Source organism: Humulus lupulus, chromosome 1, assembly GCF_963169125.1.
Source record: "Humulus lupulus chromosome 1, drHumLupu1.1, whole genome shotgun sequence".
Classification (NCBI taxonomy): Eukaryota; Viridiplantae; Streptophyta; class Magnoliopsida; order Rosales; family Cannabaceae; genus Humulus; species Humulus lupulus.
Window position 1 is genome coordinate 29,925,113 of NC_084793.1, and position 24,530 is coordinate 29,949,642.

Below are 24,530 nucleotides of genomic sequence, written 5' to 3' on the forward strand. Positions count from 1 at the left end.
TAGTTCATCATTCTCGGTGGAGGTAACGAGCCGAGCTAAGGCATCTGCATTTGAGTTCTTCTCTCGGGGAACTTGTTCGATTGTATAAAACTCGAAATGTTCCAATGCGGATTTTGCCTTCTCTAAGTAAGCTGTCATTTTCGTGCCACGAGCTTGGTATTCTCCCAAGATTTGATTAACCACAAGCTGGGAGTCGTTGTAGCAATGTATTGCTTTAGCTTTGAGCTCTTTGGCTATACGAAGTCCTGCCAGTAAAGCCTCGTATTCGGCCTCATTATTCGACGCCTTGAAGTTAAATCTTAAGGCAGAATGAAATCTGCTCCTTGCGGGGGTAATCAAAATGACCCCTGCCCCCGATCCATTTTCATTACATGAGCCATCGATGTAAAGTCTCCAAAGCTCGTGGGCCGGGGTTATAACTTCATCGTTGTCATGCCAGTACATTCCACTATAAAGTCTGCCAATGCCTGTGCCCTAATGGTCGTCCTCAGGTGGTAGGTGATCTCGAATTGTTCGAGTTCAACCGCCCATTTAAGAAGTCGACCTGAAGCCTCTGGTTTTGACAAGACTTGCCTAAGTGGTTGATCAGTCAACACATGGATGGGGTGTGCTTGAAAATAAGGTCGAAGTTTACGAGATGAATGAATTAAGCTGAGAGGAAGCTTCTCCATCAAGGGGTATCTCGACTCTGCCCCCAGTAACCTTTTGCTGATGTAATAGAAAGGTCTTTATACCTTCTCTTCTTCTCGCACGAGCACTGCACTTATTGCGTGTTCGGTGGTGGAAAGGTATAGGTACAGTACCTCTCCCGTAACAGGTTTTGATAAGATGGGGGGTTCTGCGAGGTGCTTTTTAAGCTCCTGGAAGGCCATATCGCACTCCTCCGTCCATTCAAATTTCTTGCCTCCCCTCAAAAGGTTGAAAAACGGAAGACAACGGTCTGTAGATTTTGATATGAACCTACTGAGGGTCGCCATCCTGCTGGTCAAACTTTGGACATCCTTGTGTCTTTGAGGTGAGGGCATGTCAATCAGAGCCTAGATCTTGTCAGGGTTGGCTTCTATTCCACGAGCGTTCACGATAAAGCCCAGGAATTTTCCTAAAGATACACCGAAGGTGCACTTATGAGGATTTAGTTTCATGTTATACTTCCGGAGCATGCCAAAGCGCTCTTCGAGGTCATCAACATGGTTATTGTTAAGTTGGGACTTGACAAGCATGTCGTCAACATAAACCTCCATGTTTCTCCCTATCTATTCTGAAAACATCATATTTACGAGCCGCTGGTATGTGGCCCCAGCATTTTTGAGCCCGAATGGCATGACATTATAGCAGTATATCCCTTTATCCGTTATGAAGCTCGTATGTTCCTGGTCGGAGGCATGCAAGGGAATCTGGTTATATCCATAATAGTCATCCATGAACGACATCAGTCCATGCCCTGCCGTGGCATCCACGAGCTGGTCAATCCTCGGTAAGGGAAAACAGTCCTTTGGGAAAGCTTTGTTGAGGTCCGAATAGTCAATACAGGTTCGCCACGTCCCATTAGGTTTTGGGACCAACACAGGATTGGCTACCCAATCAGGGTAAAAATCATCCCTAATGAATCAGTTTGCTTTTAACCTGTCGACCTCCTCCTTTAGTGCCTTCTTTCTGTCGTCATCCAACTGTCTTCGCTTTTGTTGCTTCGGAGGGAAGCTTTTGTCTATATTTAGCGTGTGGCTTGCTATGTTCGGACTTATTCCTACCATGTCCGAATGTGACCATGCGAAGACGTCCTGGTTTCTCTTCAAAAAGCAAATTAGCTGCTATTTGGTCTCTTCCTGGAGGTGTTTTCCAACCTTTACCTTTTTCGAGGGATCGGACTCCTCGAGTTGAATCTCTTTGAGCTCTTCTAAGGGTTTGAGGTCAGCTTTCTCCTCAACCCTTGGATCGATTTCTTCATCAATCTCTAAGACCGTCCTGTCTTTGTTCTGAACAATGACGAGTGCTTGTGCGTTCGTCTATTTCTTTCCGCTTAAGGAAATGCTGTAACATTCCCTTCCAGCTAACTGATCTCCCTTCAACGTCCTGACGCCACTAGGGGTCGGGAACTTAACAGCCAGATGCCTCACGAATGAGACTGCCCCCAGCCCAACCAGGGCGGGTCTCCCAAGCAGCACGTTGTAGGCCGAAGGCAGGTCTACTACCATGAACTCCATCATCTTGGTCGTTGAGACTGGGTAGTCTCCCAAGGTCACGGGGAGTTTGATGGACCCCATGCAGGCAGTCCCTTCTCCTAAAAAACCGTATAACATAGTCGCACATGCTTTCAGGTTGCGAAGGGAGAGTCCCATCTTTTCAAGGGTTGCTTTATAGAGAATGTTAACTGAGCTCCCATTGTCTATGAGAACTCGGTGGACCCTTTTATTTTCCAGCTGGAGAGTGATGACCAGTGGATCATGGTGAGGAAACTGAACATGGGACGCGTCTTCCTCAGTGAAGGTTATTGCTTGGGATTCAATCTTCTGACTTTTTGGAGCTCTAGGTTCGGGTTCATAGGGAGACCCGTCCCCAGTCTTTAGCTTGTTAACGTATCTCTTTTGGGCATTTTTGCCCATGGCCGCGGGATGAGGCCCTCCCGAGATGGTTATCACATCTTCTCCATCTATCAACGGGGGCCTATCTTCTTCCCTAGCTCGGGAATTGTTGTTTTGTGTGGGCTGCGGCGTGGCTGCTCTCTGGCTCGCGGTCGCTTGATTAGTACTCTGGTTCTTGACATATTGCCTAAAATAACCTCTCGAGATCAACCCTTTGATCTCGTCTTTCAGCTGTTGACATTCATCATTAGTATGTCCGGTGTCTCTGTGAAACCGGCAATATTTGCTGGAGTCCCTCTTGGACTTCTGATTTCTCATTGGGTTTGGACGCCTGAAGGGGACCTGGTTTTCATTAGCCATGTATATGATCTCCCGAGACTCGTTGAGCTCGATGTACACTCTGTACACGGAGTTACTCCCTTCGTTCTTTTTTCTCTTGGAAGGGTTTTCCGCAGCAGGTTTTGAAGCTGGTGGGTCCGCCGAGGCTGAGGCAGAGTTCACGTTTATCGTTGTAGTTACGGGCTGGGAATTCACATTAAGTGTCGACCTCACTTCCTCTACATTGACAAACCTCTGTGCCCATTTGTTAAACTCAGTAAGGGACCCCATCGGTTTCCTCTGCATGTCGTCCCAGAGAGCACTTCCTGGCATAACTCCAGCTTGGACAGCAATTAGGTGACCGCTGTCATCCACATTTTGAGCTCGGGCAACTTCCAAGTTAAACCTTGTAAGGTAAATTTTCAATGTCTCTCCTGGCTGCTGCCAAACGTTAGTCAGGGTTGACGCCTCAGGTCTAACCACCATCATGGCTCCGAACTGCTTCTTGAAGTCTTTAGACAGCTGATCCCAAGAAATTTTTGAGTGTCTTTTATATTTTTCGAACCAACTTTTGGCTGGTCCTATCAGTGATGCTGGAAATAACATGCATCTGAGCTCGTAACCCATGTTACTTGCTCTCATTATGGTATTGAATGTACTCAAATGGCTGTACGGGTCGAACTTTCCCTCAAACGTTGGGACGTGAGGGATCCAAAATCCTTGGGGAAATGGAGTGTTGGAAATATTGGGAGCAAACGGTTCAAGCTCCTCATCTGAATCTTCATATCGATCTTGAACTTGCTCATTCTTCCAAAGCCTGAAGGCCTTTTCTAACTGATCAATTCTTTCCTGGACTGGGTTTGCGAGGGGTCTTGTCTGGAATTGGCTGTCGTCGATCACAATTCCAGGCTCGCGCCTCCGCATGGGATCTTTACACCTATTTAAGCGATCCCTCAGGTCCGGGTTTATCGGGTTAACATTACCCCGACTTTGATTCAAGTGTTCCCGTAGGTCGGAGCGATTCCTGCGGCTCCCAGTATTCTTTCGACCTCGATCATGCATGCTGACCGATCTGGTATCTCCAGAGTCATCACTAGTAAAACTTGTCGCATGATTATTTCGAGATGGGTCTTTTTCGTGCCGCCTCGTTTCTGCCGTGCGAGACCGAGACGTTTGACTTTTTTTAGATAGGGCGCCTCTCCGCTCCTGGAAAGCTTCCCTGTTTCCTTGTCTCCTCCCCGCACACCTTTCGTCCTGATCTCGAACTAGTTGAGCATTCCTGCGAGGAGGTGAAGGATATCTTATAGGCGATGGAGGGAACCGTATGGGTGACGATGGCTGCCACCCATTTCGTGGTCTGGACAGTCCGGAGTTTGCCCGAGATGGGTTGGTTGCATTTTGTGCGTTCCCAGGGACTTGAGTCCAAGCCTCTGCAGGGGCTCTGTTGTTCTAAGTTCCCGCAGGTACCTCCGCAGGTGGATTAACCGAGGCCCTAGCTCGGGTACTTCTCTAGGGTCTCGAGGGAGCGGATGGCTCTGCTGGTGCCGGAGGTTATTTCGGCCTTCTTGTGGCAGCATTCTTTCGTGGACGCCCACGAGGCCTGCGGGGAGGAACATGCACGTCCCTCGGAGGGGGAGCTTGGTTTTCACGCGGAGGCGGGGGCTGAGCCGCCTGCGCCTCTGCGGCTATCCTTGCTAACTCTTCATTCTGCTTGTTGGCTTCTGCCAACTGCTGTTTCAGCTGCCAGTTTTCAAGTTCCACAATGGGAATGTACCGCTCAGGATTGTAATACATATCCTCATCCCTTGGTGGTGCGGGTGGTCCCCGAGAATCGGAGGATTCACTTCTCTCTTCAACATCTGGGTTTACCATCAGCTGTTTCCTAGGGCGTCTCGGATAATTTTCTTCAGGAACGTTCTGATCATTAGCGGCCATAACTTGTTCAGGGACTAAATGCTTAAGGCTCTCAATGAAAGCACCAAACTATTGACGTCGTTTTTCGTCAACAGTGAAATAAGAGCACGAAAACAATAATTGGTTATGACCAAGAAAAATATGATCACACAAATGGGATTTTTTACGTGGTTCAGCAGTTAACTCTGCCTAGTCCACGAGTCATTGTTATTTAAAATTAAGATGATTTTTGGAAATTCTTTAAGAATGAATTCTCCAGAGTTTCTCTCAAGATCACAAAAATTCGGTCCTTTTCAATGGTACATGACTTCTCTATTTATAGAGGAGATTTCATAATTCTATCCCATATATTTCCGGAAGTTATTCTGTATACGTAAATAAAATTAAATGGTATTAAAGACCTGTAATCCTATATACAAGGAAACGTCCCCTGAAGATCAGGGGGCGTATAACTGAATAATAAATACCCCTTTATTATAGGGGATTTCCTACAATCAATGTAGACCGCGTCTCTTCAAAATGGCTCACTAGGATATTCAAAGTTATCATCCTACATTGTCAGTGTTGTTCCCACCCGGGTCTCTTACTGACTTTCAAGCTATGATATTTCCCGGAGATCATGCGACTTTGAGCTCATACTTATGTCAGGCTCGGAGCCCCTAATCCGAGGCCATCCGACAACAAACGTGTTTCGATGTCTGTCTTTCGAGCTTGTAATGGTTTCAAGGCTACCATCTTCGAGGCTGCCCACTGCTTGTAGGTCCGGTGCCTAGGTTGCGGATACGTGTTCCAGACATTACGAGCCCATTCCTTACGAATCCAGCTTTCGAGATCACAATTCTTAAGGCTCGAAATCTGGGTGTAACATAGATAAGTTTGTCACAGAGTTACCCTTAGGGGAAAGAATGCTATATAGTAGAAGGGTGCATAGCATTGTAGTTAGAATCGAAGGAAAAGAATTACCAGTAGACTTGATTGAGTTAGACCTTAAATATTATGATGTAATTTTAGGCATGGACTGGTTAGCAAAATATGGGGCAACGATAGACTGTAAGGGTAAGACAGTCAACTTTCAAACAGAAGGCGGAGAGCAGTTCACCTTCAAAGGAGAAGTTTCTCGAACTCGCATACCGATAGTTTCAGCTCTCAAAGCTCAAAGGCTAATCAATAGTGGTTGCCAAGCGTTTCTAGCTAGTGTGGTGGACAAAACACAAGAGACGCAGCTCGAATGAAAGGATGTACATAAGGATCCAACTGTAGGAGCTTTTAAACAATGGTTTCATTCGACCGAGCTATTCTCCTTGGGGAGCACCAATGCTTTTTGTTAAAATGAAGGACAAGAGTATGAGGATGTGAATTGACTATCGAGAACTAAATAAAGTGACAATCAAGAAAAAATACCCTTTGCCTCGAATAAATGATCTTTTTGATCAACTACAAGGATCTACGGTATTCTCGAAGATAGATTTGCGGTTGGGGTATCATCAGCTAAGAGTACGAGAAGAAGATATCCCAAAGATAACTTTTCGGACTAGATATGGACACTACGAATTTCTAGTAATGTCTTTTGGGTTAACAAATGCACCAGCAGCGTTCATGGATCTTATGAACTGAGTATTTAAGGACTACCTGGATAAGTTCGTTGTGGTGTTTATAGATGACATATTGATCTACTCAAAGCCAAAAGCCGAGCATGAAGAGCACCTTCGACTGACACTGGGACGACTCAAAAGTCATCAATTATACGCTAAGTTTAAGAAATGCAAATTCCGGTTAGAGAAGGTGGCATTTTTAGGACACATTGTGTCTAAACCCAAGAGTGCCATAGAGGTAAGAAGTTTTCTAGGATTGGCAGGATACTATAGACGATTTGTTGAAGGGTTCTCCAAAATAGCTACACCCTTAAAAAATTTGACGCGGAAGCAACAGAAATTTGTATGGATGATAAAGTGTTCCAAACGTTAAAGGACAAACTTATAGCAGCCCCAGTTCTATGCGTCCCAAACGATAAGGGCAAGTTTGTAGGGTATTGTGACACGTCGAAGTAGGGACTTGGATGGGTTTTGATGCAAGATGAAAGAGTGGTCACCTATGCCTTGAGACAGCTCAAGGAGTACGAATAGTGGTATCCGACCCTTTACTTAGAATTAGCAGCAGTGGTTTTTGCACTAAAGATTTGGAGGCACTATCTGTACGGAGAAAAGTGTGAAATCTATACAGACCACAAAAGTCTAAAGTACTTCTTTACGCAGAAGGAGCTTAATATGAGGCAACGAGGTGGCTGGAGTTAGTAAATAACTATGATTGTGAGATCTTGTATAATCCGGGAAATGCTAACGTCGTGGCAGACGCAATTACTAGGCGGAGTTATGGAAGCTTGTCAACACTAAAGGGGATAGCTCAACACTTACAAGATGATATTAAGAGGTCCGGAATTGAGTTAATAAATGGACAACTAGCTGAGCTCACAATCAAGTCAACTCTAATGGAGGAAATAAAGGAGAAATAACAAGAAGATGAGTTTCTTCTTCAGATGAAGCTAGCATTACAAAGCTCAGAGAATGCTGATTTCTCCTTAACAAAAGAAGGTATGTTACGATATAGAAACCGAGTATGTGTGCCAAAAAGTGGAGGATTAAGAGAAAGTATTATGAAGGAAGCGCACACTACTCCGTATTCACTTCACTCGGGATCGACCAAGATGTACAAAGATGTCAAGACAATTTACTGGTGGCCAGGGATGAAGAAAGACATTGCAGAATTTGTAGCAAAATGCCTTACGTGTCAACAAGTTAAGGCTGAACATCAGAGACCCACTAGAACTTTACAACCATTAGAGATTCCCGAATGGAAATGGGAAGATATAGCGATGGACTTTGTGACGAGATTACCAAGGACCACCAAACAGCTTGACTCTGTTTGGGTGATAGTAGATAGACTCACAAAATCTGCTCACTTCTTGCCGGTAAGAACAGTTTTTAATGCTGAGCAATACGTAGAGCTTTATGTGGTGGAGATAGTGAGATTACATGGAGTTCCAAAGACGATAGTCTCCAATAGAGGATCGGTTTTCACATCAAAGTTCTGGGAAGGTCTATAGCGTGCAATGGGCACTAAGTTAAAACTAAGTATGGCATTTCACCCTCAAACCGATGGTCAGTCAGAACGTACCATACAAAATTAGAAGATATGCTGAGGGCGTGGGCTTTAAACTTCTCAGGATCATGGAGCAAGTATCTTCCGTTGATAGAATTCTCTTACAATAATAGTTATCAAGCGACGATAGGCATGGCACCTTATGAGATGCTATATGGACAGAAATGTCGATCACCACTTCATTGGGACGAGGTTGGTAAAAGACAATATCTAGGACCCGAGGCTATAAGGGAAGCAACTTAGGCAGTAGAAAAGATAAGAAAATGAATGATTGCAGCTCAAAGTCGTCAAAAGAGCTATGCCGACGCTACGAGGCAAAATGTTGAGTTTTCAGTAGGGGATCAAGTCTTTCTCAAAGTTTCTCCGATGAAGGGGATTATGCGTTACGGAAAGAAAGGAAAGTTAAGCCCAAGTTTTATATGTCCTTTTGAGATATTGGAAAAAGTAGGGCATGTACCATATCAGTTCGCTTTACCGCCATCATTAGCTGAAACGCATAACGTTTTTCAGGTATCGATGTCGAGAAAATATATATCAGATCCATCCCATGTGCTCGATTACAAGGCTCTGGAGTTAAAACAAGATTTCAGTTATGAAGAACAGCCAGTACGCATTCTAGAGCGGGGAACTAAGGAGTTAAGGTCCAAAAGTGTCCCAATGGTTAAAATCTTGAGGAGCAATAGCACAGAAAGAGAGGCCAAAGGGGAATTGGAGGAATATATAAGTGAGCGGTATCCCAAGATGTTTGGTAAGTAAATTTCGAGGAAGAAATTCTTTTAAGTAGGGGAGACTTGTAGCGTCCCAGAATTTTACCTAGCTAGATAGTAGTAGTGAATTTTAGCTTTCGTGGATATTGGTCAAAGCTGGGATTTAGTTAAAAACTCGTGGAAATAGTTATGGATTTATAAATTTAACCTATGGTTTAGAAATATTAATTTTATCATAAGGTTTGATTAGTGAATATAGTCCTAAGAATAATATTTATTATTACCTAACGTTTAGATAGATTAAATAAGAGTGTGACACTTGTCACAAGCATGTTTATTAAGGATTTAAGTATTTTTTATGAATAGTTTAATTAAAAGAAAGATCTATAAGCTCTAGAACCTTCCTTTATCTGTTAGGATCACATTTTACTCAGTCAAAGTAAGTTTTAATCAATTTCAAATTATCTTGAAATGTGCAAAAACATGTTTGAAATATTAGTGTATGCCGATATATCACAGCTATAGGGGCCGATATATCACCTATGATTGGTACAGAAAACACGTCGACTTCGCACAAACGAAACCGCGGACCCTCCCGATCATGGAAGGGGAGATATATCGCCTACCCTAGGCGATATATCGGCTCCAATGACCAATTTTTTATTTTTTGTAGAATTCTGACTAGAAACAGCCCTCAACAATCTTGACTCGCTCCTGAACGTTTTTGACCGAGTTTTGGGCATCTGTTGAACAGATAATTCAAATTTATTCAATTTTAATCATTTATTTATTCATTGAAATGGGAGTTAGTTTCAATCCTTGAACTTTATAAATAGGACCCTTCACTTAGGCATTCTATTCATCATTCAAGCACAGTTCAAAGCCTTCAAGCTGCTAAGATTATTCTAGAGAGAAAAACTAGGGTTTTTGGGTTAAAGCTTTTATAAACACATGGGAAGTAAGTTTTTGTGTGATTTCAGTGTTCTAGGTATATATCGAGGTTCTAAGCTATCCAAGGTATTCATTATCTTCAGGTTTGGTTCACTATAGTTTCTATTATTTTATTTTTTTTCAAATCCTAACTTGTGATACGGACTTTTGGTTAGGTGTTCAATTCATTTGAAACATAAGGTTTTCGGTAAGTTCTTATCTCGATGGGTTAGATCTTCTTTTCAAGCTCATTTCTTTAGAAACTTATGGTTTTCTTATGTTTGGTTTTAGGAGTTTCCAATCCCGCTTTTGTCTCTAATATTTCGGTTTTTGGTAAGGAAAATTAGATAGTTTAGTATTATGACTTAGTATATGTAGTTTATGATATAGTTTATGTTTGTATGACCTAACATTTCAGGTACAATAAAGGGGTAAGTGTGTCTGGACCTAAGGTATCCAATGATGTATGACGGACTATGTCCGGTAGGCTCGGTTGCCAAAATTTTATGACGGACCTAAGTGATGTCCGGTGTATGACAGACTTTTGTCCGGGGCTTAATTGCCACCCTTGTATAAACACTTATCTTTTTATTATATCTGATTTGTTATTATAGTTATGATTATGATATATGACCTATGACCTATAGTTATGACTTATGCTTATGATCTATGATTTATGACTTATGACTTAGAGTATGATTTATGATGTAGAATTATGACTTAAGCTATGATATGACCTAGAAGTTTGTGCTTGTATGACTCTTGTGAATTTATCTTATGTTTGATTATATGACTAACTCTTGTTTGTATTTTCCTTACTGGGCTCAGAAGCTCACTCCTTATAATGTTGTTATTTCAGGCAATTAAGGATAGAAAGGCCGGTGGCAAGTGAGGACCTAAGAGCTTAGTGATGTACTCGTGGGGACCATATAGTCGAGAAAGATCAAGCGGGTCTATTTATTTTTTTTTTATCAAAGAATGTTTTCTTTTAAAGTGTTATTTAAATGTTGCTCATTTTTATGTTAAAGACAATTATTTTATTTTTTTAAAACCATGGATCCATTTATTTATTTTCAAGTTTTTATTCAATAAAGGAGCAATATTTATGATTTATGATCAAACGCTATGTTCTCAGTAATCTATGAGAAATTAGGGCGTTACATGGAGAGTTGTATAGCTTCATGGAAGAGATTAAGATACGCCTCAATAAATCACTTAAAGAAAGCATTACAATGAGAAAGACAATGATGGATCAAGCATTTAGAAAATGGAGTGGAGAAAGCCCTAAAGTACGTGAAATTCCACACATTCAGAATGAATTATTCCAAAAGTTCATCGATGCTTCTGAGCAGGAGTACTTGTATTGGACGACTCAAATGTATGATGTTGAACGTGAAATTGTATATCATGAAATGTTGTTGGATGCTTTCAAGAACATTTAGGGATTGTCTATTTTGTCAACAAAAATTAGAGTTGTTACATCCAGATTTTGAGATAAGAAATTATGACCTCGAAGGCCGAACTCATCGAATGTGAGCTCGAGATATATAAAAACGCATGTTCATGGTCCAGTTGTAAAACCCCCAAAGCAAGACGACAATCTCGAAGATGTAACCTCGAGATTCTTTCTAAGCTCGAAAGAGCATAGCATCAGGATACATCCGTTAGCTAGTGCCTTTAGACCGAGTAGTCCGAGCTTAAAGAGCACAAGCTCAAAATGTGATAGCCTCGATGGTATTTATCTGCTCTGAGCAGGTCTTGGAATAAGACAGCTAGTTCGTAACCTGTCCATAAACCTTGACTGACACGATGCTGGTTCTGTACGTTCAAAGATATTTATTGTTGTAACATCCCAACATTAAAGGGATATTAACAAGTCTGTTATCTGTTTCCTGGTCTTCAGGGGACGTTTCCTTGTATATAGGAGTTACAGCATTTAATATCATTATTTCAATTATTATGCAGAAGTATCTTCCCGAAATATGTGGGAATGAACTCTGAAAACTCTCTATAAATAGAGAGGTCATGAACACTTGTAAAGGAGGGGATCTTTTGATATCTTGAGAGAAAACTCTGGGGAATTCATCTCTGAAGGATTTCTAGAAAAGTCCAAGTCCTAATAAAATACACTCGTTGACTAGGCAGATTTAACTGCTGAACCACGTAAAACCCTTGTTGTTCCACCATACTATTCATCTGCACCATAGCTCATATTGTTTAATTGCTCTACGTTTTAAGTTGACGAAAAAACAGCATCAACAGTTTGGTGCTTTCATTGAGAGCATTAAGCAGTACAAATCTGAGTCTAGTCATTCAAAAAAGCCTCCCTGATTAGCTATGGCCGCAAATGATCCTAATATTCCTGAAGAATAAGTCAATTATCCGCAGCGCCTTGGGAAACAGCCAATGAAGAATCCAGAACCAGAGGAGAGAAGTGAGTCCTCCGACTCTCGAGGACCTCCAGCTCCATCGGTCCCCAGGGACGATGAGGACATGTACTATAATCCTGAGCGATATGTTCCCATTGTGGAACTCGAAAATCGTCAGTTGAGAAAATAGTTGGCTAAGGCCAAGAAGCGTAACGAGGAATTAGCTAGATTCGCTGCGGAGGCACAGGCGGCCCAGCCTCAACCTCCATCTGAGTTCCAGGTCCCACCTCCACGGGACGTTCATGTTCCTCCCCGCAGGCCTCGTGGGTGACCTCGCAAAAATGCCACCACAAGAAGAACGGAGCAACCTCCGCCGCCGGCAGAACAGCCTGCTCCTTCGAGGCCCCGAAGAAACACCTGGGCTAGAGCTCCTGTTAACTCAACTGCTAAGTTACCAGCGGAAACTGTGAATAACCGAGCCCCTGCAACGGCTCGAACTCAGAATCCTAGTAATGTGCAGAATGTTCCCGAGCCAGCACAGGCAAACTCGGGACCATCCAGACCCTAAAATGGGTGGCAGCCACCATCACCCATACAGTACCTTCCGTCGCCAATAAGGTATCCCTCATCACCTCAGAGAAACACACAACCTACTCAGGGTGATAGGGAAAGGCGGTCTGGACTGAAGCAGGGGAATGGAGAAACTGCTAGAGAACGGAGAGGCGCCCAGCCTACGAGAACCCAAATGTCTCGGTCTCACACTATAGAGACGAGGCAACCTAAAAGGAATCCATCTCGAAACAATCATGCTATGAGCCTCCCCAGCGAAGACTTAGGGGACACCAGATAAGTCAGTATGTATGATCAAGGACGCAGAAATACTGGGAACCAAAGGAACCACCCTGACTTGCGGGAACACCTAAATCAAAATCATGGTAGTGGTAACCCTCGAACCCAGACCTGAGAGATCGCCTAAATGGGTGCAAGGATCCCATGCGAAGGCGCGAGCCTGGAATTGTGATCAACGATAACCAATTTTAGGCGAGATCTCCCGTGGATCCAGTTTAGGAGAGAATTGATCAACTGGAAAGAGCATTTAGGCTCTTACAGAATGAGCGAGGCCGAAATCAGGATGGAGATTTTGATGAGGAGCTCGAACCATTCACTCCCCACATTTCCAACACTCCATTTCCTCAAGGGTTATGGATTCCTCATGTCCCACCTTTTGAAAGGAAATCCGACCCGTACAGTCACTTAAGTACATTTAACACTATTATGAGAGCAAGTAATGTGGGTTACGAGCTCAGATGCATGCTGTTTCCAGCATCGCTTACAAGACCAGCAAAAAACTGGTTCGAAAAATATAAGAGGCATTCAATCACTTCTTGGGATCAGTTTTCAAGGAATTTCGAGAAGCAACTTAGAGCCATGATCGGGATAAGGCCCGAGGCATCGGCCCTGACTAACTCCGGCAACAACCAAATGAAACGCTGAAAAGCTACCTTACAAGATTCAATCTGGAAGTCGCTCGAGCTCGTGATGTAGAAAACAGCGGTCATTTAATGGCCGTCCGAGCTGGGGTAATGCTGGGAAGTCCCCTCTGGGAAGATATGCAGAGGAAGCCTGTGAGGTCCATAACCGAGTTTAATCAACGAGCTCAGAGGATTGTCAATGTAGAAGAGGCGAGGTCAACGCTAAATATGACCTCTCAGCCCATAACTACAACGACAAATGTAAACTCTGCCTCGACCTCGGCGGACCCATCAGCCTCGAAACCCCCTGCAGAAAACCCTTCCAAAAGAAAGAAGAATGAAGGAAGTAACCCCGAGGTAGAAGGGGGAAAGAAGAAGAAAGGGGAAAGGTATTTCTCCGTGTACAAGGTGTACACCAAGATCAACGAGTCTCGGGAGAATATTTACCTGGCTAATGAAAACCAGGTCCCTTTCAGACGTCCAGACCCCCTTAGAAACCAAAAATCGAAGAGAGACTCCAGTAAATACTGTCGATTTCACAGAGATACTGGACACACTACTGATGAGTACAGGCAACTGAAGGACGAGATCAAAGGCCTGATCTCGAGAGGATACTTCAGGCAGTATGTCAGAAACTATAATAATAATCAGGCTTCAACCAGCCAGAGGATAGCTGCACTGCCGCCTGCCCAAAATAGCAATTCCCGAGCTAGGGAAGACGAGAGACCCCTCCGATTGATGGAGAAGATGTTGTAACCATCTTGGGTGGGCCTCATCTCGTAGGATCGGGCAAGAACGCCCCAAAGTGATACATGAATGAGCTAAAAAATGGCGACGGGTCCCCCTATGAACCCGAACCCAGAGCTCCGAAGTACCAAAGGGTTGAATCTTAACCTATAACCTTTACTGAGGATGATGCGTCCCATGTTCAATTTCCTCACAACGACCCACTAGTCATCACTCTTAAGCTCACGAACAAGAGGGTTCACCGAGTTCTTATTGATAATGGGAGCTCAGTGAACATTCTCTATAAGGCCACCTTAGAAAAGATGGGACTCGCGCTGCGTGACCTAAAGGCCTGTGCAACTACGTTGTACAGTTTTTCAGGAGAAGGGATTGCCTGTATAGGATCCATCGAACTCCCTGTGACCTTGGGAGACTTCCCAGTCTCAACAACCAAGATGATGGAATTTGTAGTAGTGGACCTGCCATTGGCCTACAACGTGCTGCTCGGAAGACTCGCCCTAGTAGGGCTGGGGGCAGTCTCTTCTGTAAGGCATTTGGCCATCAAGTTCCCGACTTCTAGTGGAATTGGGACACTGAAGGGAGACCAGCTAGCCGGAAGGGAATGCTATAGCATTTCCATTAGAGGAAAGAAGCAGATGAGTGCACAAGCACTCGTCATTATTCAAAATAAGGACGGGACAGTCTTCAAAATAGATGAAGAAATCGATCCAAGAATAGAGGAAAGAGCTGATCTCGAACCATTGGAAGAGCTCGAAGAAATCAGGATCGAAGAACCAGACCCCTCGAAAACAGTAAAGGTAGGGAAAAACCTCCCCAAAGAAACAAAATAGCAATTAATTTTCTTTTTGAAGAAGAACCGGGATGTCTTCGCATGGTCACATTCGGACATGATAGGGATAAGTCCAAAAGTGGTGAGCCACGCATTGAATATCGACAAAAGCTTCCCATCAAAGCAACAAAAGCGGAGACTACTGGATGACGATAGGAAGAAGGCCCTTAAAGAGGAAGTCGACAAGTTGAAAGCAAATCGATTCATCAGGGATGCTTTTTACCCTGATTGGGTAGCCAACCCGGTACTAGTCCCGAAGCCTAATGGGATGTGTCAGACCTGTATTGATTACTCGGACCTCAATAAGGCATGTCCTAAGGTCTGCTTCCCTTTTCCTCAGATCGACCATCTCATGGATGCCATGGCAAGGCATGGACTCATGTCGTTCATGGATGCCTATTCTGGATATAACCAGATTTCCATGCATGCCCCTAACCAAGAGCATACGAGTTTTGTGACAGACAAAGGGCTATATTGTTGGATTAGCCTATACAGGATCTTTATTTATTTTCATGTATATCTAATATTAAATAAATTAATACGAGATAGCCTAAAACATGTTTCTAAAATTGAATTCAAAGAGAAACAAATAATATAATACTTACAGTATACGCAGTAGAATTAAGAGTCATTCCTTCAGTTTCTCTAACTCTTGTATCCTTTCTGTTGCAGAGTATTATCAAGAAACTGAACCGATCTTCTATTTTCTTCACAATCTTCCAATGTAACCTTAGAACCACCTAGACTAGTGTGGGAAATTCTCAACACATGAGATAGATATACAGAGAAGAAGTGAAAATAACAAAGTGGCTTAGAAAAGAACTTGTGTTTAGAGAGAATCTAAAACTATTAGAAAATCTGACTTGAGACTTATCAAAACTTCTTATGTTTCGACTTCTCTCTAAGCACTCCTTTTATAGACTCAATTAGGCCATTTAATTTAATTAAAAAATCAATAAAATAATAGCCATTTTGAAGCCCTAGGTCGAAATTATCATGGTCTATAGGCCCGTGAAATTTCCCATTTGATTATAAGCCCATTGGACTTAAAATCAAGGCCTGTATTATTTTCTATTGATTTAATTAATTAAATAATTATTTAAATCCTTTATCAAATTAATTATTTATAATTTGAACCTTGATTTAAACTTATTTATTAATTTAGATACCAATTTATCTTAATTAATAAATCTGCCATAATTTCTCTTTTCTTCTCAAAATTACACAACTCTGTGAAACTATCCAAATTTGACCTGGTCAACTTTGATAATTCTAATTGATGATTAAATCAATTAATTGATACAATCTAGATGATTTTATCCGAGGTACAATGGGGACCATGGGCCTATGAAATCAAGCTGCGATAAGTTATCATAAATCTAACAAATAAATTTACTAACTTATTAATTCCTCGTGACTCCACTATAGACTCGGAATTGCACTCTTGAATTCATAGAACGCTCTATAACAAATATAGATACGCTATTAATTATCCATTGTTACAACCATATTTTTCACTCAATCCTCTATAGACGGTCTACAATGAGATAGGACTAAAATACCGTTTTACCCCTCATTGTATTTTATCCTTAAAACACTTAGTTCCTTGTAAATGATATTTCAGTAAACTAATTTAATTACTGAAATGAGATCTCTATCATTTAACACCTTGAACCAAACTAAAAGGAAACCACCATTTCACTTCTTCATCAGAAGCTATAGATGTTCATATCTATGATTAACACTCCCACTCAATTATACTACCGAGTTCCCAAGATGTAAGTATGGGCTAGTCCGTAGGGTAAGCTGGTAACGAACAAGTCAAAGAACTCAAATAATACAATCAGTTAGAATACTAACCACTCAGAATTGAGATTGAATTGTCCTATAGTCAACTATATGATATGACTAGAATAGATAATAACGATATGTTTACTTATCTTATCAACTGTCAATATCGGTCCTGTCCGATGTAACAAATACATCCGATCTTATCTACTTTGCTAATGTTCTGGAAATAACATAACATTGTAATGTGTAAGTAGATCATATCGTAGATTGGCAAGTCAGTGTAAATCTGGTGCACTGACTAATCTTAGGACTAACTTATTTTGAACATATAATCATATTTATATTCCACTGTGATTACGTTACTATAAATAAGATTAGCTATATGCTCGGGATTTAATAGAAGTTTATATTAAACAAATAATCATGAAAATAAAACATGTGAGCAAAGTAATTGACCAAGTCAAAAAATGATTTCTATTCTTTTATTGATAGTAAAATGAGATTACAAAGAATTTGGGTTTTAATTAGGGCATAAAACGCCAACATATATTGCTATAACGTCATGCCATTCGGGCTCAAGAATGCTGGAGCCACTTACCAGCGACTCATAAACATGATGTTCTCCGAACAAATAGGTAACAACATGGAAGTTTATATTGACGATATGTTAGTTAAATCTCAACTTAACAATAACCATGTGGATGACCTCGAAGAATGCTTCACCGTGTTACGGAGATATAACATGAAACTCAACCCTCAGAAGTGCTCTTTCGGAGTATCTTCGGGAAAATTCTTGGGCTTCATTGTAAATACCCGGGGAATAGAAGCTAATCCAGACAAAATCCAGGCTCTGATTGATATGCCCTCACCTCGGAAGCATAAGGATGTCCAAAGTTTGACTGGCAGGATGGCGGTGCTAAGTAGATTTATCTCGAAATCTCCAGACCGTTGTCTTCCATTTTTCAACCTTTTGAAAGGAGGCAAGAAATTCAAATGGATGGAGGAATGCGAGTTGGCTTTTATAGAGCTCAAGAAACACCTCGCAGAACCCCCCATCTTGTCAAAACCCATCACGGGAGAAGTTCTACACATATCTTGCTATGACTGAGCATGCCATAAGTGCGGTAATCGTGCTAGAAGAACAAAAAGTGCAAAGGCCTATGTATTATGTCAATAAAAGGTTACTGGGGGCAGAATTGAGATATCCCTTGATGGAGAAGTTAGCTCTCAGCCTAATCCCCTCATATCAAAAGCTCCGACCCTATTTTCAGGCGCACCCCATCCATGTACTGACCAATCAATCACTATGACAAGTCTTGTCCAAGCCAGAAGCCTCAGGTCGACTGCTCAAATGGGCCATTGAACTTGGACAATTTGAGATCACTTATCATCCTAGGATGACCATAAGAGGACAGGCCTTGGCAGACTTCATAGTGGAATGCACTGGTGTAACCAACGATGAAGTTATAACCCCAGCCCGCAAACTGTGGAAACTTTATGTTGACGGGTCTTCAAATGAAAATGGATCAGGATCAGGTGTAATTTTGATCACCCCAGAAGGAAGCCAATTTCACTCTGCCTTGAGATTTGACTTCGACGCGTCGAATAACGAAGCTGAATACTAGGCCCTACTGGCAAGACTCCGTATAGCCAAGGAACTCAAAGCCAAAGCGATACATTGCTACAGTGACTCCCAGCTGGTGGTTAATCAAATTTTAGGAGAATACCAGGCTCATGGTACGAGAATGGCGGCATATTTAGAAAAGGAAAAATCTGCATTGGAGCATTTCGAGTTCTATGTGATAGAACAGGTCCCCCGAGAGCAGAACTCGAATGCGGACGCCTTAGCCAGGCTTGCTACCTCTACCGAGACTGACGAACTGAATTTCGTGCCAATCGAAGATCTCATGACGCCCAGTATTCACGAGCCTGGGCAGGAAGATGTTTGCATGATCAATTCCGAGCCAACCTGGATGACTTCGATAGTTGACTACCTTGAGACCGGAATTCTCCCAGAAGAACGGAACAAGGCTCGAAAACTGATGTATCAGATCCCCAGGTATACCATTATAGATGGAAAGCTGTATAGAAGAGGATATTCCATGCCACTACTTCAATGTGTGACCCCACCCGAAGCTAAGAAAATCATAGAGTAAATTCATGAAGGGTTATGTGGAGACCATACTAGGGGGCATAGCCTATCCAAGAAGTTCATACGCCAGGGATACTTCTGGCCTACCATCAAAAAAGATTCGTTCGACTATGTCAAGAGGTGTGATAAGTGCCAACGGTTCGCGAAAATTCCTCGAGCTCCACCCTCCGAGCTAACTATGATGACCTCCCCCTGGCCATTTGCTGTCTGGGGAATCGACCTCATAGGCTCATTGCTGACTGGCAAAGGTAGAGTGAAATACGCAGTAGTCGCGGTAGATTACTTCACAAAGTGGACCGAAGCCGAGCCTTTAGCGACAATAGCCTCGAAGAAAGTCCTTGACTTTGTAGTAAAGAACATCATATGCCGATACGGGATGCCGAGGAAGATTGTGTCCGATAACGGTACTCAATTTGACAGCGATCTATTTACCAACTTTTGCAAAAAAAAAAAAGGGATAATAAAGAGCTTCTCATCGGTGGCCCATCCCTAGGCGAATGACTAGGTCGAAGCTGTAAATAAGTCCCTAAAGAGTTCACTAAAGAAAAAGTTGGAAGAAGCTAAAGGAAGATGGCCCAAAGAATTTCCCCAAGTTCTATGGGCATATAGGACCACGACCCATACATCAACAAGACATACCCCATTTTCTCTGGCGTATGGTTGCGAGGCTATGTTGCCAATCGAGGTCGAAATTCCCACAATTCGAGCCCTCACTTATGACCAAACCTCTAACCAATCCCAGCTTGAAGAAACTCTGGACCTGATCAAAGAAAGAAGGAACGAAGCTCAGCTAAAAAATGATGCATACCAACAGCGAGCTACTTGGTACTTCAACAAAAGAGTTCGAGATATAAAATTCAGCGTAGGAGATTTGGTGCTGAGGCTTGTATTCTTGGCAACACGGGATCCAGCAGCTGGCATGCTCAGGCCAAATTGGGAAGGACCTTATCAGATAGAATTAGTCATCTGACCCGGCGTATACAAGTTGGCAAGATTGAATGGAAGTTTGGTACCACGAGCATGGAATGGCGAACACCTACAACCTTACTATCAATAGTGAAGGAAGGATATCACCTATAACCATGCTTGTTTGTCTGTACTATTTTCCTAATTTGGGATTATTCGAATAAAGTTTGATTTTGTTTTAATATGCTGTATTTTTTGCAATCTCTCTTAATTGAATAACCTATGGTCGCATTCATAGGATATTAAGGGGGCATTAGTGGTACATATACCTTCAGCTTGAAAAAATAAAATAGCATATTCGAAAAAATATACGAGTGTTTGGATATAACCAAATGCGCGAACCAAGAAAGTTTGGATATAACCAAACTATCAAAAACATACAAGTGTTTGGATATAACCAAATGCGCGAGCTAAGACAGTTTGGATATAACCAAACTATCAAAAACATACAAGTGTTTGGACGTAACCAAATTATCAAGAATTAAAAATATACGAGTGTTTGGATATAACCAAATGCGCGAACCAAGATAGTTTGGATATAACCAAACTATCAAAAACATACAAGTGTTTGGATATAATTAAATGCGCGAGCTAAGATAGTTTGGATATAACCAAACTATCAAAAAAATACAAGTGTTTGGACGTAACCAAATTATCAAGAATTAAAAATGTTTGGATATAATCAAATATGCAAACTAGATGAATAATATAAGTGTATGGATTACAAACCAAGCACGACCTTAATAGGTTTGGAACAAACCTGCTAAAACTAATTGACGGTAAGTTGGAGCATAAACCCACTTCGCATTAAGTCGAGATCGAGGCTGGAGTATCTTGCAAAACGATAGTTTCGATCTCATAACCTCGGGGAGCTACCCGAGGATGAGAAAAAGTAACTAAAAAAGTAATATATAACTAAAAAATTTACATTACACACCATATAAGTACTTTTGGGTGCATGGTAAAAGTAATTTCCGACCATGATAAAATAACGAGATCGGAAACGGATATTTTGAGCAAACTGTGCATGAATGCATTGAACCTCGAGCTTAAATCTAAACTATGTTTGTATGAATAAACAAACATATATGACACTTTAATATAAAATGTGCAAAACATTTCAACCCAGGAAATGTAAAGCAAATGTATTAAAATAAAGTCAAATAATGGTATCTCAAATATCATAAAAAGGCAACTCTTTCACGAGCTGTAGAATTGTCTTGGCCCCGGGGGCATAAAAAATAAAAAATCAAACATAAAAAACTATTATAAGAAATTCAAGGGGATGCAGCCCCGAGGCAAGATTTAAAAAGAAGGAGCGTTCTCCTTGGCCTTCTCAGCATCTTCCTTGGCCTTCTCAGCATCAGCATCATCCCTGGCTCCCTCTGCCTCATCCCGAGCAGCCTCCTCCTCATCAAGCCGAGCTTGCCATTTAGCCACGAGCTTTGCTTTGAGAGGGCCTAAGAAGCTGGTGTCGAGGTCGACATTGTTGGCCCAGATTCTCTACATGGCCAAGTCGACTTCCCGGTCCTTCTTCTCCTTAAACTCTTCAAGATGACGAGCCTTTTCACCCTCCATGATCTCGAAAGTGGTAGCCTTCTCTTCTTCAAGCTTGGCATTGATCTCCTTGGCCCGAGCGTTCTCCTTCTTAAGCTCTGCGAGCCGGGCATTCAACTTTTCAAGCTCGGATGTCTGCAGCTCCTGCCTCCACCTTTGCCTTTGTGGCCTTGAGCTCGTCACTCATTTTGAGTTGGAGATTCTTCTCCTCCTGAGCAAAAGACCAACTCGAGTGGACCTCGTTGTTCAACTTATAATTAAGTTGAGCAGAGACAGCAAGAGTCTAATATACGAGGAAATCAAATTAGCATATGGAACAGGTATAAATACAACTAATAGCGAGAGAAGAAAGGTTACCACAGCAATGAGCTCAATGCTCTTCTCGTAAAGAATGTTGCAATCTCGGGCTTTGTTAATGAACTGCCAGTGAGGAGTGTCGAAGCTGCCAAAACTCTGGACCACCTGAGATAGAACGTCTGAGCCTAGCGTAGCCCAGTGGGGTCCAGCTGCATTGTCGATAACATACTCATCGACGTGAGTAGAAATCGAAAGTAGAGGTGTCCTTGAGGTCGAGGGTTTCTTCGTAGGCAAGCCAAGCGTGGGATTGACCTGGGTTGCAGGAGGAGCATGAGGCAAGGTCAAGGAGGACGTCTCAACCTGAGCAGGTGGACTCAAAACCGTGCTCGGAGCAACCGGAGCCGGGGGAGGAGGCGTTTTCTCGGTCCTCTTAAGGACCTTAGCAGGACGGTCTGTTTTTCGTGACCCCCTCGGGCGCTTACTCCTTTTAGCTTCGCTGCTGACCAGAATGTTGTCAAGGTCAGAGTCCATCTCACCTGCACATTCACATCACATTATGAGATATCCCAAAACAAAATAAGTTAGCATGATGCAGACAGACAAGGAATGAAAATAAAAGTGGAGAGAAACCTAACTGGAACTCTCCCCCGAGCTTGTGCTCGGCGACCACGAAATTCCCCCATCTTCAAAAAAGGAGGGGGGAGTGCCTTCCCTATAGGTGGAAGTCAACCTCGAAAGGTCCCTATAGTCATTAGTCCCATATTGAACGGCTATATCGTTCCATACCTCAGTCAGGCTATACATGGTGTCGTATTTCCAAAGCCAACTGTCGAACCTATGTACCCTCTCATCTACCTAAGACCATACATAGAAATAGTTCCTATCGTCCTTACACAATATTAATCTATCGGGTTTATGTTTTAGTAGTGAGGGAGACCACAAATCCGAGCTAAGGATGATTGTACCTCTCTCATCTAAGCCCGAGCTCGAGGCTTCATCGTTGGCCTCATTCCCCGATTGCGGACTCCTGCGACGCTGAGCTGGAGATGGAGGCCTCGCATTTCTCCTCGAAGGAAGGTTTCCAGTTGGGAGAGGCACGAGCTCCAACTGGTCGTACTTCTTATTGGACCAGTCAGATGTAGACTTATCCTCCTCCAAGAGGTCGCATGCCCGGAGCTTGTCTTCGTGCAGGAGATAGGAGAGGGACCTCCTGCCATAGGGGACTTGAAGCAGAGCCTCTCTGTGCTCTCTCATCTCCTTGGTGGGAGTAGGGCGGTGGTAGTTGGCTGGAAGATTAAACGCATTTCAACTAAACACGAGCCTAAGCAAAATTCAAGCACAAAAAAGAAAGAAGTTGAGATACTTACGAATTCGTCTGATTGAATAATATCTAGATGGAGCTAGGCCATCTGTCCAGAAGAAGGCCTTCTTGAAATGAGGAGGATGGTTGGGAAGATCCTCAAACATCTTCATCTCCTTGGGATAGCTCGAGAGATAGTAGAAGCCATCTCCTCCTCGAGCTCGGGAGGGATTGCTTTTCAAACAAAAGAGATACAAAATCTCTTCTGGTGAAGGTCCTGCCCACTTTAGCTCATGGTAGAGCGACCTCAGGGATGACAAAACCCTGTATGAGTTGGTGTTGAGCTGGAAGGGAGCAAGCCCAATGAAGTCTGTGAAGTCTTTGAAAAAAGACTTCAAGGGCAGCACTACCCCTGCCTTCATGCGTTCCTGGCTCCAAGCTGTGTATCTCAGCTTGCTGTCAGGATTTCCATCTCCCAGAGCGCGACAACTTCACTCATGGGAGGTCGGAGTTCGACACCTTAGCGAGCCCGACAATCCTATGCCGTGAAAGGCCAAAATGTCAGTTATCTAACCTAACGATGTGACCGAGGTCCAATAGTGCTCGGCCTCGAAGAATTCTCTCCTTGGCTGCGAGGTAGAAGGTTCCCCCATCAGCAAGAATTGAAGATCTCCCAGCTTGAAGGCGGTTGTCACTTTGAGCGTAGGGTCGAGAGGAATCGGTCTAGGCTCGGTGTCCGAATCTGGATAAAGGGCGACCCTTAGTTTTTTTCCTTTTCCCTTCTTCGACCTTGTCTATCTGACGTTGGAAGTGGTCTCGAATGTCCTCTTGCACACGCCTCAGTTCGTGCTCTCAAATCAAGCGCTGGTTTCGAGTAAAAGAAGACTCCAGGCTCGAAGCTACTAGTGAATAAGGAATCGCGAGCTTTAACCCCCACCACTTTCGTGAATTCTGTGGCATCTAACAAAAAAGCAAAAGGGTGAGGGCCAAGCGAACAAGAAATAATGAGATTAATAAAATACCTAAGCTCAAATTATCGAAGCTACAAGGTAAGCTCGATCCAAAGGATGACGCCAATCTCAGAGTGTGTATTCCACCGAAAGGTAAAAAGGTGGACATGTTATAGGAAATCCCGATATTTCAGGGAAAAAAGGTGGCGGTTATTCAAAAAGTGATATTTTTGGGAATCGTGCATTCTTTAAAAAAACCTTGATTTTATACCCAATATCTTGGTGTGCAAGATATGTCCTCTGAAATTTGAAAACTCAGAAAAAGAACTATATTTGGGTCTCTTTGCACATGAACTGGATTTGGAACCAATAATGTTAGAACCTAAATCTAATATTTATCAGCCGAAACATTCTAGTGAATTAAGCTAATGAATGGACCAACAAAATCCAAGTGCCCAAGGTGCAACAGAAACATAAACACACATGGAAAAAATAA